Below are 17662 nucleotides of genomic sequence, written 5' to 3'. Positions count from 1 at the left end.
CTCATTTTCTTTCAAAGATTCAATCCTTAGTCATTAAAACACTCTTCGACACTTCATATGGAAGTCGGATGAGTTAAACTCAAAACTCACATTTTCTTTCAAAGATTCAATCTTTAAACTTTAAAAAGGTCTATTGACATATAATAGGTACCTTGATTGAGGTAATTTCATTCAAAGATTCAATCTTTACTCATTAAAACACTCGTCGTGATGTCCAATGGAACTCGAATAAGTTTAACTCAAAACGCTCATTTTCTTTCAAAGATTTAATCCTTATACATTAAAATGGTCAAGTGACATAGTAGGTACCTTTATTAAGTTAATTTTATTCAAATATTCAATCCTTAGTCATTAAAATACTCTACGCGACTTCATAGGGAATTCGAATAGGTTAAACTCAAAACTATCATTTTCTTTCAAAGATTTAATCTTTATATATTAAAACAGTCTAGTGACATAGTAGGTACCTTGATTGAGATAATTTCATTCAAAGATTCAATTTTACTAAGTGAAACACTCTTCGTGACGTCAATGGGAACTCGAATAAGTTTGACTCAAAACTCTCAATTTCAATCAAAGATTTAATCTTTTTACAGTAAAATGCTCTAGTGACAAAATAGGTACCTTAATTGAGACATTTTCATCTAATGATTCAATCTTTACTCATTAAAACACCCTTCGGGACGTCAAAGGGAACTTGAATAAGTATAAGTCGAAACTCCCATTTTATTTCAAAGATTCAATCTTTATACATTAAAAACGTCTAGTGACATAATGGGTACCTTGATTGAAGTATTTTCGTTCAAAGATTCAATCTTTAGTTGTTAAAATACTCTTCGGCACTTCATTCGGAACTCGAATAAGTTAAACTCAAAAACTTCCATTTTTTTTCAAAGATTCAATCTTTATAGATTAAAAAGGTCTATTAACATAATATGTAAATTGATTGAGATAATTTCATTCAAAGATTCAATCTTTACTCAATAAAACACTCATCGTGATGTCCAAGGGAATTCGAATAAGTTTAACTCAAAACACTCATTTTCTTTCAAAGATTTAATCTTTATACATTAAAATGGTCTAGTGACATAACAGGTACCCTTATTAAGTTAATTTCATTCAAAGATTCAATCTTACTTATTAACATACTCTTCGGGACGTCAAAGGGAACTCTAATAAGTTTACCTAAAAACTCTCATTTTCTTTCAAAGATTCAATCCTTAGTCATTAAAACACTCTTCGACACTTCATATGGAAGTCGAATAAGTTAAACTCAAAACTCACATTTTCTTTCAAAGATTCAATCTTTAAACTTTAAAAAGGTCTACTGACATATAATAGGTACCTTGATTGAGGTAATTTCATTCAAAGATTCAATCTTTACTCATTAAAACACTCGTCGTGATGTCCAATGGAACTCGAATAAGTTTAACTCAAAACGCTCATTTTCTTTCAAAGATTTAATCCTTATACATTAAAATGGTCAAGTGACATAGTAGGTACCTTTATTAAGTTAATTTTATTCAAATATTCAATCCTTAGTCATTAAAATACTCTACGCGACTTCATAGGGAATTCGAATAGGTTAAACTCAAAACTATCATTTTCTTTCAAAGATTTAATCTTTATATATTAAAACAGTCTAGTGACATAGTAGGTACCTTGATTGAGATAATTTCATTCAAAGATTCAATTTTACTAAGTGAAACACTCTTCGTGACGTCAATGGGAACTCGAATAAGTTTGACTCAAAACTCTCAATTTCAATCAAAGATTTAAACTTTTTACAGTAAAATGCTCTAGTGACAAAATAGGTACCTTAATTGAGACATTTTCATCTAATGATTCAATCTTTACTCATTAAAACACCCTTCGGGTTGTCAAATGGAACTTGAATAAGTTTAAGTCGAAACTCTCATTTTATTTCAAACATTTAATCTTTATACATTAAAAACGTATAGTGACATAATGGGTACCTTGATTGAAGTATTTTCATTCCAAGGTTTAATCCTTAGTCATTAAAACGCTCTTCGACACTTCATTGGGATCTCGAATAAGTTAAACTCAAAACTCTTATTTTCTTCCAAAGATTCAATCTTTTTACATTAAAAATGTTTATTAACATAATAGGTACCTTGATTGAGGTAATTTCATTCAAACATTCAATCTTTACTCGTTAGAACACTCATCGTGATGTCTAAGGAAACTCGAATAAGTTTAACTCAAAACACTCATTTTATTTCAAAGATTTAATCTTTATACATTAAAATGGTCTAGTGACATAATAGGTACCTTGATTGAGTTAATTTCATTCAAAGATTCAATCTTACTCATTAACATACTCTTCGAGACGTCAAAGGAAACTCGAATAAGTTTAACTCAAAATCTCATTTTCTTTCAAAGATTCAATCTTTATACATTAAAAAGGTCTAGTGACACAATCGATACTCAAACTAAGATAATAGGTATCTTAATTCTGGTAAGTTCATTCAAAGATTCAATCTTTACTCACTAAAGTACTCTTCGTGACATTAAAGGAAACTGGAATAAGTTTAACTCAAACCTCTTATTTTCTTTCAAAGATTCAATCTTTACACGTTAAAAACGTCTAGTGATATAAAGGTACCCAGATTGAGGTATTTTCCTTCAAAGATTCAATCTTTAGTCATTAAAACACTCTTCGGGACTTCATAGGGAACTGGCATAAGTTAAACTCAAAACTCTCATTTTCTTTCGTAGATTCAAACTTTAAACATTAAAAAGGTCTAGTGACATAATAGGTACCGTGAATGAGGTAATTTCATTCAAAGATTCATCTTTACTCATTAAAATACTCTCCGTGATGTCAAAGGGAATTCGAATAAGTTGAACCCAAAACACTAATTTTCCTCCAAAGATTCAATCTTTATACATTAAAAAAGGTCTAGTGACATAATGCGTACCTAGATTGAGGTATTTTCATTTATGGATGCAATATTTTACTCATTAAAACACTCATCGTGACGTCAAAGGGAACTCGAATAGGTTTAACTCAAAACTCTCATTTTCTTTCAAAAATTTAATCTTTATACACTAAAATGGTCTAGTGACATAATAGGTACCTTTATTAAGTTAATTTAATTCAAAGATTCAATCTTACTCATTAGCATACTCTTCGGGACGTCAAAGGGAACCCGAATAAGTTGAACTCAAAACTCTCATTTTCTTTCAAAGACTCAATCTTTGTACATTAAAAAGGCAAAGTGACACAATCGGTACCTTTATTGAAGAGATTTCACTCAAAGATTGTATCTCTACTCCTTAAAACACTCTTCGTGATGTCAAAGATAACTCGAATTAGTTTAACTTAAAACTCTCATTTTATTTGAAAGATTTAATCTTTATACGTTAGAAAGGTCTAGTGAAATAATATATACCATGATTGAGGTATTTTCATTCAAAGATTCAATCTTTATCCATTAAAACACGCTACGCGACTTCGTAGGGAACTCGAATAAGTTAAACTCTAAACTCTCATTTTCTTTAAAAGACTCAATCTTTATACATTAAAAAGGTCAAGTGACTTAATAGGTACCTGGATTGAGGTAATTTCATTCCAAAATTCAATCTTTACTTATTAAAACACTCTTCGTGACGCCAAAGGGAACTCGAATAAGTTTAACTCAAAACTCTCATTTTCTTTCAGAGATTTGATCTTTATACAATAAATTGGTCTTATGACCTAATCGGTACTTTGAATGAGGTATTTTCGTTCAAAGATTCAATCTTTGGTCATTAAAATACTCTTCACGACTGCATACGAAACTCAAATAAGTTGAATAAAAAACTCATATTTTCTTTAAAAGATGCAATCTTTATAAATTAAAAAAGGCCAAGTGACATAATAGGTATCTTGATTCAGGTAATTTCATTCAATGATTCAATCTTTACTCATTAAACTATTCTTCGTGACGTCAAAGGAAACACGAATCAGTTTAACGCAAAACTCTTATTTTCTTTCAAAGATTCAATATTTATACATTAAAAACGTCTACTGATGTAATGGGTACCTTGATTGAGGTAGTTTCATTCAAAGATTCAATCTTTAGTCATTTAAACACTCTTCGGGTCTTCATAGGGAACTCGAACAAGTTAAACTCAATACCATCATTTTCTTTCATAAATTAAATCTTTATACATTAAAAAGTTCAAGGGAGATAATAGGTACCGTGAATGAGGTAATCACTTTCAAAGATTCATCTTTACTCTTTAAAACACAGTTCGTGATGTCAAAGGAAACTCGAATAAGTTGAACACAAAACATTAATGTTCTTCCAAAGATTCAATCTTTATAACTTAAAAAAGGTCTAGTGACATAATGGGTACCTTGATTGAGGTATTTTCATTCAATACACAATATTTTACTCATTAAAACATTCATCGTGACGTCAAAGGGAACTCGAATAGGTTTAACTCAAAACTCGTATTTTCTTTCAAAGATTTAATCTTTATACATGAAAATGGTTTAGTGACATAATAGGTACCTTGATTGATATATTTTCATTCAAAGATTCAATATTTTACTCATTAAAACACTCATCGTGACGTCAAAGGGAACTCGAGTTGGTTTAACTCAAAACTCTCATTTTCTTTCAAAGATTTAATCTTTATGTGTTAAAATGGTCTAGTGACATAATAGGCACCTTTATTGAGGTATTTTTATTCAAATTTTCAATCGTTACTCATTAAAACACTCTTCGTAACGTCAAAGGGAAATCGAATAAGTTTAACTAAAAACTCTTAAAAAGATCTAGTGACATAATAGGTAGCTTTATTGTGCTAATTTCATTCAAAGATTCAATCTTTACTCCTTAGAACACTCTTTGTGACTTTAAAGTGAATTTGAATAAGTTTAACTCAAGACTCTCATTATCTTTCAAAGATTTAATCTTTATACATTACCTTGATTGAGGTATTTTCATTCAAAGATTCAATCTTTAGTCATTAAAACACTGTACGCGACTTCATAGGGAACTCGAATAGGTTAAACTCAAAACTATCATTTTCTTTCAAAGATTTAATCTTTATATATTAAAACGGTCTAGTGACATAGTAGGTACCTTTATGGAAATAATTTCATTCAAAGATTCAATTTTACTCACTAAAACACTCCCCGTGACGTCAGGGCGAACTCGAATAAGTTTAACTAAAAACTCTCATTTTCTATCAAAGATTTAATCTTTATACATTAAAATTCTCTAGTGACAAAATAGGTACCTTAATTGAGGCATTTTCATCAAAGGATTCAATCTTTACTCATTAAAACACTTTTCGGGACGTCAAAGGGAACTTGAATAAGTATAAGTCGAAACTTCCATTTTATTTCAAAGATTTAATCTTTATACATTAAAAACGTCTAGTGACATAATGGGTACCTTGATTGAAGTATATCGTTCAAAGATTCAATCTTTAGATGTTAAAACACTCTTCGGCACTTCATTGGGAACTCGAATAAGTTAAATTCAAAAACTCTCATTTTCTTTCAAAGATTCAATCTTTATAGATTAAAAAGGTGTATTAACATAATATGTAAATTGATTGAGATAATTTCATTTAAAGATTCAATCTTTACTCATTAAAACACTCATCGTGATGTCCAAGGGAATTCGAATAAGTTTAACTCAAAACACTCATTTTCTTTCAAAGATTTAATCTTTATACATTAAAATGGTCTAGTGACATAACAGGTACCCTTATTAAGTTAATTTCATTCAAAGATTCAATCTTACTCATTAACAAAGTCTTTGGGACGTCAAAGGGAACTCTAATAAGTTTACCTAAAAACTCTCATTTTCTTTCAAAGATTCAATCCTTAGTCATTAAAACACTCTTCGACACTTCATTGGAAAGTCGGATAAGTTAAACTCAAAACTCACATTTTCTTTCAAAGATTCAATCTTTAAACTTTAAAAAGGTCTATTGACATATAATAGGTACCTTGATTGAGGTAATTTCATCCAAAGATTCAATCTTTACACATTAAAACAATCATCGTGATGTCCAATGGAACTCGAATAAGTTTAACTCAAAACGCTCATTTTCTTTCAAAGATTTAATCTTTATACATTAAAATGGTCAAGTGACATAGTAGGTACCTTTATTAAGTTAATTTCATTCAAATATTCAATCCTTAGTCATTAAAATACTCTACGCGACTTCTTAGGGAATTCGAATAGGTTAAACTCAAAACTATCATTTTCTTTCAAAGATTTAATCTTTATATTTTAAAACAGTCTAGTGACATAGTAGGTACCTTGATTGAGATAATTTCATTCAAAGATTCAATTTTACTAAGTGAAACACTCTTCGTGACGTCAATAGGAACTCGAATAAGTTTGACTCAAAACTCTCAATTTCAATCAAAGATTTAATCTTTTTACAGTAAAATGCTCTAGTGACAAAATAGGTACCTTAATTGAGACATTTTCATCCAATGATTCAATCTTTACTCATTAAAACACCCTTCGGGTTGTCAAATGGAACTTGAATAAGTTTAAGTCGAAACTCTCATTTTATTTCAAACATTTAATCTTTATACATTAAAAACGTATAGTGACATAATGGGTACCTTGATTGAAGTATTTTCATTCAAAGATTCAATCCTTAGTCATTAAAACGCTCTTCGACACTTCATTGGGATCTCGAATAAGTTAAACTCAAAACTCTTATTTTCTTCCAAAGATTCAATCTTTTTACATTAAAAAGGTTTATTAACATAATAGGTACCTTGATTGAGGTAATTTCATTCAAACATTCAATCTTTACTCGTTAGCACACTCATCGTGATATCTAAGGGAACTCGAATAAGTTTAACTCAAGACACTAATTTTATTTCAAAGATTTAATCTTTATACATTAAAATGGTCTAGTGACATAATAGGTACCTTTATTAAGTTAATTTCATTCAAAGATTCAATCTTACTCATTAACATACTCTTTGGGACGTCAAAGGGAAATCGAATAAGTTTAACTCAAAACTCTCATTTTCTTTCAAAGATTCAATCTTTATACAGTAAAAAGGTCTAGTGACACAATCGATACCTTTATTGAGGAGATTTCATTCAAGGATTCTTTCTTTACTCCTTAAAACACTCTTTGTGATGTGAAAGGTAACTCGAATAAGTTTAACTCAAAAGTCTCATTTTATTTTAAAACTTAAATCTTTATATGTTTAAAAGGTCTAGTGACATAATAGATACCATGATTGAGGTATTTTCATTCAAAGATTCAATCTTTATCCATTAAAACACGCTACGCGACTTCGTAGGGAACTCGAATAAGTTAAACTCAAAACTCACATTTAAGTATCTTTAGTCATAAAAAACTCTTCGCGACTGCAGAGGGAACTCGAATAAATTAAACTCAAAACTCACATTTTCTTTCAAAGATGCAATCTTTATAAATTAAAAAGGCCAAGTGACATAATGGGTATCTTGATTCAGGTAATTTCATTCAAAGTTTCAATCTTTACTCATTAAAGTAATCTTCGTGACGTCAACGGGAACTCGAATAAGTTTAACTCAAAACTCTAATTTTCTTTCAAAGATATAATCTTTATCTATTAAAAACATCTACTGCTGTAATGGGTACCTTGATAGAGGTATTTTTATTCAAAGACCCAATCTTTAGTCATTAAAACACTCTTCGGGACTTCATAGGGAACTCGAATAAGTTAAACTCAAAACTCTCATTTTCTCAATCTTTATACATTAAAAAGGTCCTGTGACATAACAGGTATCGTGAATGAGGTAATTTCATTCAAAGATTCATCTTTACTCATATTAAAACACTCTTCGTGATGTCAAAGGAAACTCGAATAAGTAGATACCATGATTGAGGTATTTTCATTCAAAGATTCAATCTTTATCCATTAAAACACGCTACGCGACTTCGTAGGGAACTCGAATAAGTTAAACTCAAAACTTTAATTTTCTTTAAAAGATTCAATCTTTATACGTTAAAAAGGTCAAGTGACTTAATAGGTACTTGGATTGAGGTAATTTCATTCCAAAATTTAATCTTTACTCAATAAAACACTCTTCATGGCTTCAAACGAAACTCGAATAAGTTGAACTCAAAACTCTCATCTTCTTTCAAAGATTCAATCTTTATGCATTAAAAAGGTCAAGTGACATAATTTGTACCTTGATTGAAGTATTTTCATTCAAAGATTCAATCCTTAGTAATTAAAACGCTCTTCGACACTTCATTGGGATCTCGAATAAGTTAAACTCAAAACTCTTTTTTTCTTCCAAAGATTCAATCTTTTTACATTAAAAAGGTTTATTAACATAATAGGTACCTTGATTGAGGTAATTTCATTCAAACATTCAATCTTTACTCGTTAGCACACTCATCGTGATATCTAAGGGAACTCGAATAAGTTTAACTCAAAACACTCATTTTATTTCAAAGATTTAATCTTTATACATTAAAATGGTCTAGTGACATAATAGGTACCTTTATTAAGTTAATTTCATTCAAAGATTCAATCTTACTCATTAACATACTCTTTGGGACGTCAAAGGGAAATCGAATAAGTTTAACTCAAAACTCTCATTTTCTTTCAAAGATTCAATCTTTATACATTAAAAAGGTCTAGTGACACAATCGATACCTTTATTGAGGAGATTTCATTCAAGGATTCTTTCTTTACTCCTTAAAACACTCTTTGTGATGTGAAAGGTAACTCGAATAAGTTTAACTCAAAAGTCTCATTTTATTTTAAAACTTAAATCTTTATATGTTTAAAAGGTCTAGTGACATAATAGATACCATGATTGAGGTATTTTCATTCAAAGATTCAATCATTATCCATTAAAACACGCTACGCGACTTCGTAGGGAACTCGAATAAGTTAAACTCAAAACTCACATTTAAGTATCTTTAGTCATAAAAAACTCTTCGCGACTGCAGAGGGAACTCGAATAAATTAAACTCAAAACTCACATTTTCTTTCAAAGATGCAATCTTTATAAATTAAAAAGGCCAAGTGACATAATGGGTATCTTGATTCAGGTAATTTCATTCAAAGTTTCAATCTTTACTCATTAAAGTAATCTTCATGACGTCAACGGGAACTCGAATAAGTTTAACTCAAAACTCTAATTTTCTTTCAAAGATATAATCTTTATCTATTAAAAACATCTACTGCTGTAATGGGTACCTTGATAGAGGTATTTTTATTCAAAGACCCAATCTTTAGTCATTAAAACACTCTTCGGGACTTCATAGGGAACTCGAATAAGTTAAACTCAAAACTCTCATTTTCTCAATCTTTATACATTAAAAAGGTCCTGTGACATAACAGGTATCGTGAATGAGGTAATTTCATTCAAAGATTCATCTTTACTCATATTAAAACACTCTTCGTGATGTCAAAGGAAACTCGAATAAGTAGATACCATGATTGAGGTATTTTCATTCAAAGATTCAATCTTTATCCATTAAAACACGCTACACGACTTCGTAGGGAACTCGAATAAGTTAAACTCAAAACTTTAATTTTCTTTAAAAGATTCAATCTTTATACGTTAAAAAGGTCAAGTGACTTAATAGGTACTTGGATTGAGGTAATTTCATTCCAAAATTCAATCTTTACTCAATAAAACACTCTTCATGGCTTCAAACGAAACTCGAATAAGTTGAACTCAAAACTCTCATCTTCTTTCAAAGATTCAATCTTTATGCATTAAAAAGGTCAAGTGACATAATTTGTACCTAGATTAAGGTATTTTGATTCAAAGATTCATTCTTTAGTCATTAAAACACTCTTCACGACTTCATAAGGAAATCGAATAAGTTAAACTCAAAATTCTTATTTTGTTTAAATGATTCAATCTTTATTCATTAAAAAGATCTAGTGACATAATACGTTCCTTGATGGAGGTAATTTCATTCAAAGATTCCTCGTTTACTCATTAAAACACTCTTTGTGATGTCAACGGTAATTCTAATATGTTTAACACAAAACTCTCATTTTCTTTCAAAGATTTAAATGTTATACATTAAAATGGTCTAGTGACATAATAGGTACTTTGATTGAGGCATTTTCGTACAAAGATTTAATCTTTAGTCATTAAAACAATCTTCGCGACCGCTTAGGAAAATCGAATAACTTAAACTAAAAACTTACATATTCTTTCGAAGATGCAATCTTTATAAATAAAAAAGATCAACTAACATAATAGGTATCTTAATTCTGGTAAGTTCATTCAAAGATTCAATCTTTACTCGCTAAAGTACTATTCGTGGCGTCAAAGGAAACTGGAATAAGTTTAACTCAAAACTCTTATTTTCTTTCAAAGATTCAATCTTTACACGTTAAAAACGTCTAGTGATATAAAGGTACCCAGATTGAGGTATTTTCTTTCAAAGATTCAATCTTAAGTCATTAAAACACTCTTCGGGACTTCATAGGGAACTGGCATAAGTTAAACTCAAAACTCTCATTTTCTTTCGTAGATTCAAACCTTAAACATTAAAAAGGTCTAGTGACATAATAGGTACCGTGAATGAGGTAATTTCATTCAAAGATTCATCTTTACTTATTAAAATACTCTTTGTGATATCAAAGGGAATTCGAATAAGTTGAACCCAAAACACTAATTTTCCTCCAAAGATTCAATCTTTATACATTAAAAATGGTCCAGTGACATAATGCGTACCTAGATTGAGGTATTTTCATTCAAGGATGCAATATTTTACTCATTAAAACACTCATCGTAACGTCAAAGGGAACTCGAATAGGTTTAACTCAAAACTCTCATTTTCTTTCAAAAATTTAATCTTTATACATTAAAATGGTCTAGTGACATAATAGATACCTTTATTAAGTTAATTTAATTCAAAAATTGAATCTTACTCATTAGCATACTCTTCGGGACGTCAAAGGGAACTCGAATAAGTCGAACTCAAAACTCTCATTTTCTTTCAAAGATTCAATCTTTATACATTAAAAAGGCAAAGTGACAGAATCGGTACCTTTGTGACTTTAAAGTGAATTTGAATAAGTTTAACTCAAGACTCTCATTATCTTTTAAAGATTTAATCTTTTTTACATTACCTTGATTGAGGTATTTTCATTCAAAGATTCAATCTTTAGTCATTAAAACACTGTACGCGACTTCATAGGGAACTCGAATAGGTTAAACTCAAAACTATCATTTTGTTTCAAAGATTTAATCTTTATATATTAAAACGGTCTAGTGACATAGTAGGTACCTTTATTGAGATAATTTCATTCAAAGATTCAATTTTACTCATTGAAACACTCCCCGTGACGTCAGGGAGAACTCGAATAAGTTTAACTAAAAACACTCATTTTCTATCAAAGATTTAATCTTTATATATTAAAATGCTCTAGTGACAAAATAGGTACCTTAATTGAGGCATTTTCATCCAATGATTTAATCTTTACTCATTAAAACACCCTTCGGGACGTCAAAGGGAACTTGAATAAGTATAAGTCGAAACTCTCATTTTATTTCAAAGATTCAATCTCTACACATTGAAAACGTCAAGTGACATAATGGGTACCTTGATTGAAGTATTTTCGTTCAAAGATTTAATCTTTACTTGTAAAAACACTCTTCGGCACTTCATTGGGAACTCGAATAAGTTAAACTCAAAAACTCTCATTTTCTTTCAAAGATTCAATCTTTATAGATTAAAAAGGTTTATTAACATAATATGTAAATTGATTGAGATAATTTCATTCAAATATTCAATCTTTACTCATTAAAACACTCATCGTGATGTCCAAGGGAACTCGAATAAGTTTAACTCAAAACACTCATTTTCTTTCAAAGATTTAATCTTCATACATTAAAATGGTCTAGTGACATAACAGGTATCTTTATTAAGTTAATTTCATTCAAAGATTCAATCTTACTCATTAACATACTCTTCGGGACGTCAAAGGGAACTCTAATAAGTTTACCTAAAAACTCTCATTTTCTTTCAAAGATTCAATCCTTAGTCATTAAAACACTCTTCGACACTTCATTGGGAAGTCGGATAAGTTAAACTCAAAACTCACATTTTCTTTCAAAGATTCAATGTTTAAAATTTAAAAAGGTCTATTTACATATAATAGGTACCTTGATTGAGGTAATTTCATTCAAAGATTCAATCTTTACTCATTAAAACACTCGTCGTGATGTCCAATGGAACTCGAATAATTTTAACTCAAAACGCTCATTTTCTTTCAAAGATTTAACCTTTATACATTAAAATGGTCAAGTGACATAGTAGGTACCTTTATTAAGTTAATTTCATTCAAATATTCAATCCTTAGTCAATAAAACACTCTACGCGACTTCATAGGGAATTCGAATAGGTTAAACTCAAAACTATCATTTTCTTTCAAAGATTTAATCTTTATATATTAAAACAGTCTAGTGACGTAGTAGGTACCTTGATTGAGATAATTTCATTCAAAGATTCAATTTTACTAAGTGAAACACTATTCGTGACGTCAATGGGAACGCGAATAAGTTTAACTCAAAACTCTCAATTTCTATCAAAGATTTAATCTTTTTACAGTAAAATACTCTAGTGACAAAATAGGTACCTTAATTGAGACATTTTCATCCAATGATTCAATCTTTACTCATTAAAACACCCTTCGGGTTGTCAAATGGAACTTGAATAAGTTTAAGTCGAAACTCTCATTTTATTTCAAAGATTTAATCTTTATACATTAAAAACGAATAGTAACACAATTGGCACCTTGATTGAAGTATTTTCATTCAAAGATTCAATCCTTAGTCATTAAAACACTCTTCGACACTTCATTGGGAACTCGAATAAGTTAAACTCAAAACTCTTATTTTCTTCCAAAGATTCAATCTTTTTACATTAAAAAGGTTTATTAACATAATAGGTACCTTGATTGAGGTAATTTCATTCAAAGATTCAATCTTTACTCATTAGAACACTCATCGTGATATCTAAGGGAACTCGAATAAGTTTAACTCAAAACACTCATTTTATTTCAGAGATTTAATTTTTATACATTAAACTAGTCTAGTGATATAATAGGTACCTTTATTGAGTTAATTTCATTCAAAGATTTAATCTTACTCATTAACATACTCTTCGGGACGTCAAAGGGAACTCGAATAAGTTTAACTCAAAACTCGAATTTTCTTTCAAAGATTCAATATTTATACATTAAAAAGGTCTAGTGACACAATCGATACCTTTATTGAGGAGATTTCATTCAAGAATTCTATCTTTACTCCTTAAAACACTCTTCGTGATGTGAAAGGTAACTCGAATAAGTTTAACTCAAAACTCTCATTTTATTTTAAAGCTTAAATCTTTATATGTTTAAAAGGTCCAGTGACATAATAGATACCATGATTGCGGTATTTTCATTCAAAGATTCAATCTTTATCCATTAAAACACGCTAAGCGACTTCGTAGGAACTCGAATAAATTAAACTCAAAACTCACATTAAAGTGTCTTTAGTCATTAAAAAACTCTTCGCAACTGCAGAGGGAACTCCAATAAATTAAACTCAAAACTCACATTTTCTTTCAAAGATGCAATCTTTATAAATTAAAAAGGCCAAGTGACATAATGGATAGCTTGATTTAGGTAATTTCATTCAAAGTTTCAATCTTTACTCATTAAAGTACTCTTCGTGACGTCAACGGAAACTCGTATAAGTTTAACTCAAAACTCTAATTTTCTTTCAAAGATACAATCTTTATACATTAAAAACATCTACTGCTGTAATGGGTACCTTGACAGAGGTATTTTTATTCAAAGATTCAATTTTAGTCATTAAAACACTCTTCGGGACTTCATAGGGAACTCGAATAAGTTAAACTCAAAATTCTCATTTTCTCAATCTTTATACATTAAAAGGTCCAGTGACATAACAGGTATCGTGAATGAGGTAATTTCATTCAAAGATTCATCTTTACTCATATTAAAACACTCTTCGTAATGTCAAAGGAAACTCGAATAAGTAGATACCATGATTGAGGTATCTTCATTCAAAGATTCTATCTTTATCCTTTAAAACACGCTACGCGACTTCGTAGGGAACTCGAATAAGTTAAACTCTAAACTCTCATTTTCTTTAAAAGACTCAATTTTTATACATTAGAAAGGTCAAGTGACTTAATAGGTACCTGGATTGAGGTAATTTCATTCCAAAATTAAATCTTTACTCAATAAAACACTCTTCATGGCTTCAAAGGAAACTCGAATAAGTTGAACTCAAAACTCTCATCTTCTTTCCAAGATTCAATTTTTATGCATTAAAAAGGTCAAGTGACATAATTTGTACCTAGATTGAGGTATTTTGATTCAAAGATTCATTCTTTAGTCATTAAAACACTCTTCATGACTTCATAGGGAAATCGAATAAGTTAAACTCAAAATTCTTATTTTGTTTAAAGGATTCAATCTTTATTCATTAAAAAGATCTAGTGACATAATACGTTCCTTGATTGTGGTAATTTCATTCAAAGATTCCTTATTTACTTATTAAAACACTCTTTGTCATGTCAACGGTAATTCTAATATGTTTAACACAAAACTCTCAGTTTCTTTCAAAGATTTAATCGTTATACATTAAAATGGTATAGTAACAAAATAGGTACTTTGATTGAGGTATTTTCGTACAAAGATTCAATCTTTAGTCATTAAAACACTCTTCGCGACCGCTTAGGAAAATCGAATAACTTAAACTAAAAACTCACATATTCTTTCGAAGATGCAATCTTTATAAATTAAAAAGATCAACTGACATAATAGGTATCCTAATTCTGGTAAGTTCATTCAAAGATTCAATCTTTACTCACTAAAGTACTCTTCGTAAAGTCAAAGGAAACTAGAATAAGTTTAACTCAAAACTCTTATTTTCTTTCAAAGATTCAATCTTTGTACGTTAAAAATGTCTAGTGATATAAAGGTACCCTGATTGAGGTATTTTCTTTCAAAGATTCAATCTTTAGTCATTAAAACACTCTTCGGGACTTCATAGGGAACTGGCATAATTTAAACTCAAAACTCTCATTTTCTTTCGTAGATTCAAACTTTAAATATTAAAAAGGTCTAGTGATATAATAGGTACCGTGAATGAGGTAATTTCATTCAAAGATTCATCTTTACTCATTAAAACACTCTTCGTGATGTCAAAGGAAACTCGAATAAGTTGAACCCAAAACACTAATTTTCCTCCAAAGATTCAATTTTTATATATTAAAAAAGGTCTAGTGACATAATGCCTACCTAGATTGAGGTATTTTCATTCAAGGATGCAATATTTTACTCATTAAAGCACTCATCGGGATGTCAAAGGGAACTCGAATTGGTTTAACTCAAAACTCTCATTTTCTTTCAAAGATTTAATCTTTATGCATTAAAATGGTCTAGTGACATAATAGGCACCTTTATTAAGGTATTTTTTTTCAAATTTTCAATCGTTACTCATTAAAACACACTTCGTAACGTCAAAGGGAACTCGAATAAGTTTAAATAAAAACTCTTAAAAAGATCAAGTGACATAATAGGTACCTTTATTGTGCTAATTTCATTCAAAGATTCAATCTTTACTACTTTGAACACTCTTTGTGACTTTAAAGTAAATTCGAATAAGTTTAACTCAAGACTCTCATTATCTTTCAAAGATTTAATCTTTATACATTACCTTGATTGAGGTATTTTCATTCAAAGATTCAATCTTTAGTCATTAAAACACTCTATGCGACTTCATTGGGAACTCGTATAGGTTAAACTCAAAACTATCATTTTCTTTTAAAGATTTAATCTTTATATATTAAAACGGTCTAGTGACAAAGTAGGTACCTTTATTGAGATAATTTCATTCAAAGATTCAATTTTACTCATTGAAACACTCCCCGTGACGTCAGGGCGAACTCGAATAAGTTTAACTAAAAACTCTCATTTTCTATCAAAGATTTAATCTTTATACATTAAAATGCTCTAGTGACAAAATAGGTACCTTAATTGAGGCATTTTCATCCAAGGATTCAATCTTTACACATTAAAACACTCTTCGGGACGTCAAAGGGAACTTGAATAAGTATAAGTCGAAACCCTCATTTTATTTCAAATATTCAATCTTTATACATTAAAAATGTCTAGTGACATAATGGGTACCTTGATTAAAGTATTTTCGTTCAAAGATTCAATCTTTAGTTGTTAAAACACTCTTCGGCACTTCATTGGGAACTCGAATAAGTAAAACTCAAAAACTCTCATTTTCTTTCAAAGATTCTATATTGATAGATTAAAAAGGTCTATTAACATAATATGTACATTGATTGAAATAATTTCATTCAAAGATTCAATCTTTACTCATTAAAACACTCATCGTGATGTCCAAAGGAACTCGAATAAGTTTAACTCAAAATACTCATTTTCTTTCAAAGATTTAATCTTTATACATTAAAATGGTCTAGTGACATAACAAGTACCCTTATTAAGTTAATTTGATTCAAAGATTCAATCTTACTCATGAACATACTCTTCGGAACGTCAAAGGGAACTCGAATAAGTTTAACTCAAAACTCTCATTTTCTTTCAAAGATTCAATCTTTATACATTAAAAAGGTCTAGTGACACAATCGATATCTTTATTGAGGAGATTTCATTCAAGGATCCTATCTTTACTCCTTAAAACACTCTTCGTGATGTGAAAGGTAACTCGAATAAGTTTAACTAAAACCTCTCATTTTATTTCAAAGATTTAATCTATATATATTAAAACGGTCTAGTGACATAGTAGGTACCTTGATTGAGATAATTTCATTCAAAGATTCAATTTTACTAACTGAAACACTCTTCGTGATGTCAATGGGAACTCGAATAAGTTTAACTCAAAACTCTCAATTTTTATCAAAGATTTAATCTTTTTACAGTAAAATGCTCTAGTGACAAAATAGGTACCTTAATTGAGACATTTTATTCCAATGATTCAAAATTTACTCATTAAAACACCCTTCGGGTTGTCAAATGGAACTTGAATAAGTTTAAGTCGAAACCCTCATTTTATTTCAAAGGTTTAATCTTTATATATTAAAAACGTACAGTGACATAATGCGTACCTTGATTGAAGTATTTTCATTCAAAGATTCAATCCTTAGTCATTAAAACACTCTTCGACACTTCATTGGGAACTCGAATAAGTTAAACTCAAAACTCTTATTTTCTTCCAAAGATTCAATCTTTTTACATTAAAAAGGTTTATTAACATAATAGGCACCTTGATTGAGGAAATTTCATTCAAAGATTCAATCTTTACTCATTAGAACACTCATCGCGATGTCTAAGGGAACTCGAATAAGTTTAACTCAAAACACTCATTTTATTTCAAAGATTTAATTTTTATGCATTAAAATGGTCTAGTAACATAATAGGTACCTTTATTGAGTTAATTTCATTCAAAGATTCAATCTTAATCATTAACATACTCTTCGGGACGTCAAAGGGAACTCGAATAAGTTTAACTCAAAACTCTCATTTTATTTCAAAGATTCAATCTTTATACATTAAAAAGGTCTAGTGACAAAATCGATACCTTTGTTGAGGAGATTTCATTCAAGGATTCTATCTTTACTCCTTAAAACACTCTTGGTG

This window comes from Cornus florida, unplaced genomic scaffold (genome assembly GCF_030987335.1).
Source record: "Cornus florida cultivar Cherokee Brave unplaced genomic scaffold, ASM3098733v1 CherokeeBrave_3.0.0_Hap2_Chr10, whole genome shotgun sequence".
Classification (NCBI taxonomy): Eukaryota; Viridiplantae; Streptophyta; class Magnoliopsida; order Cornales; family Cornaceae; genus Cornus; species Cornus florida.
Note: the sequence above shows the minus strand (reverse complement) of the source record.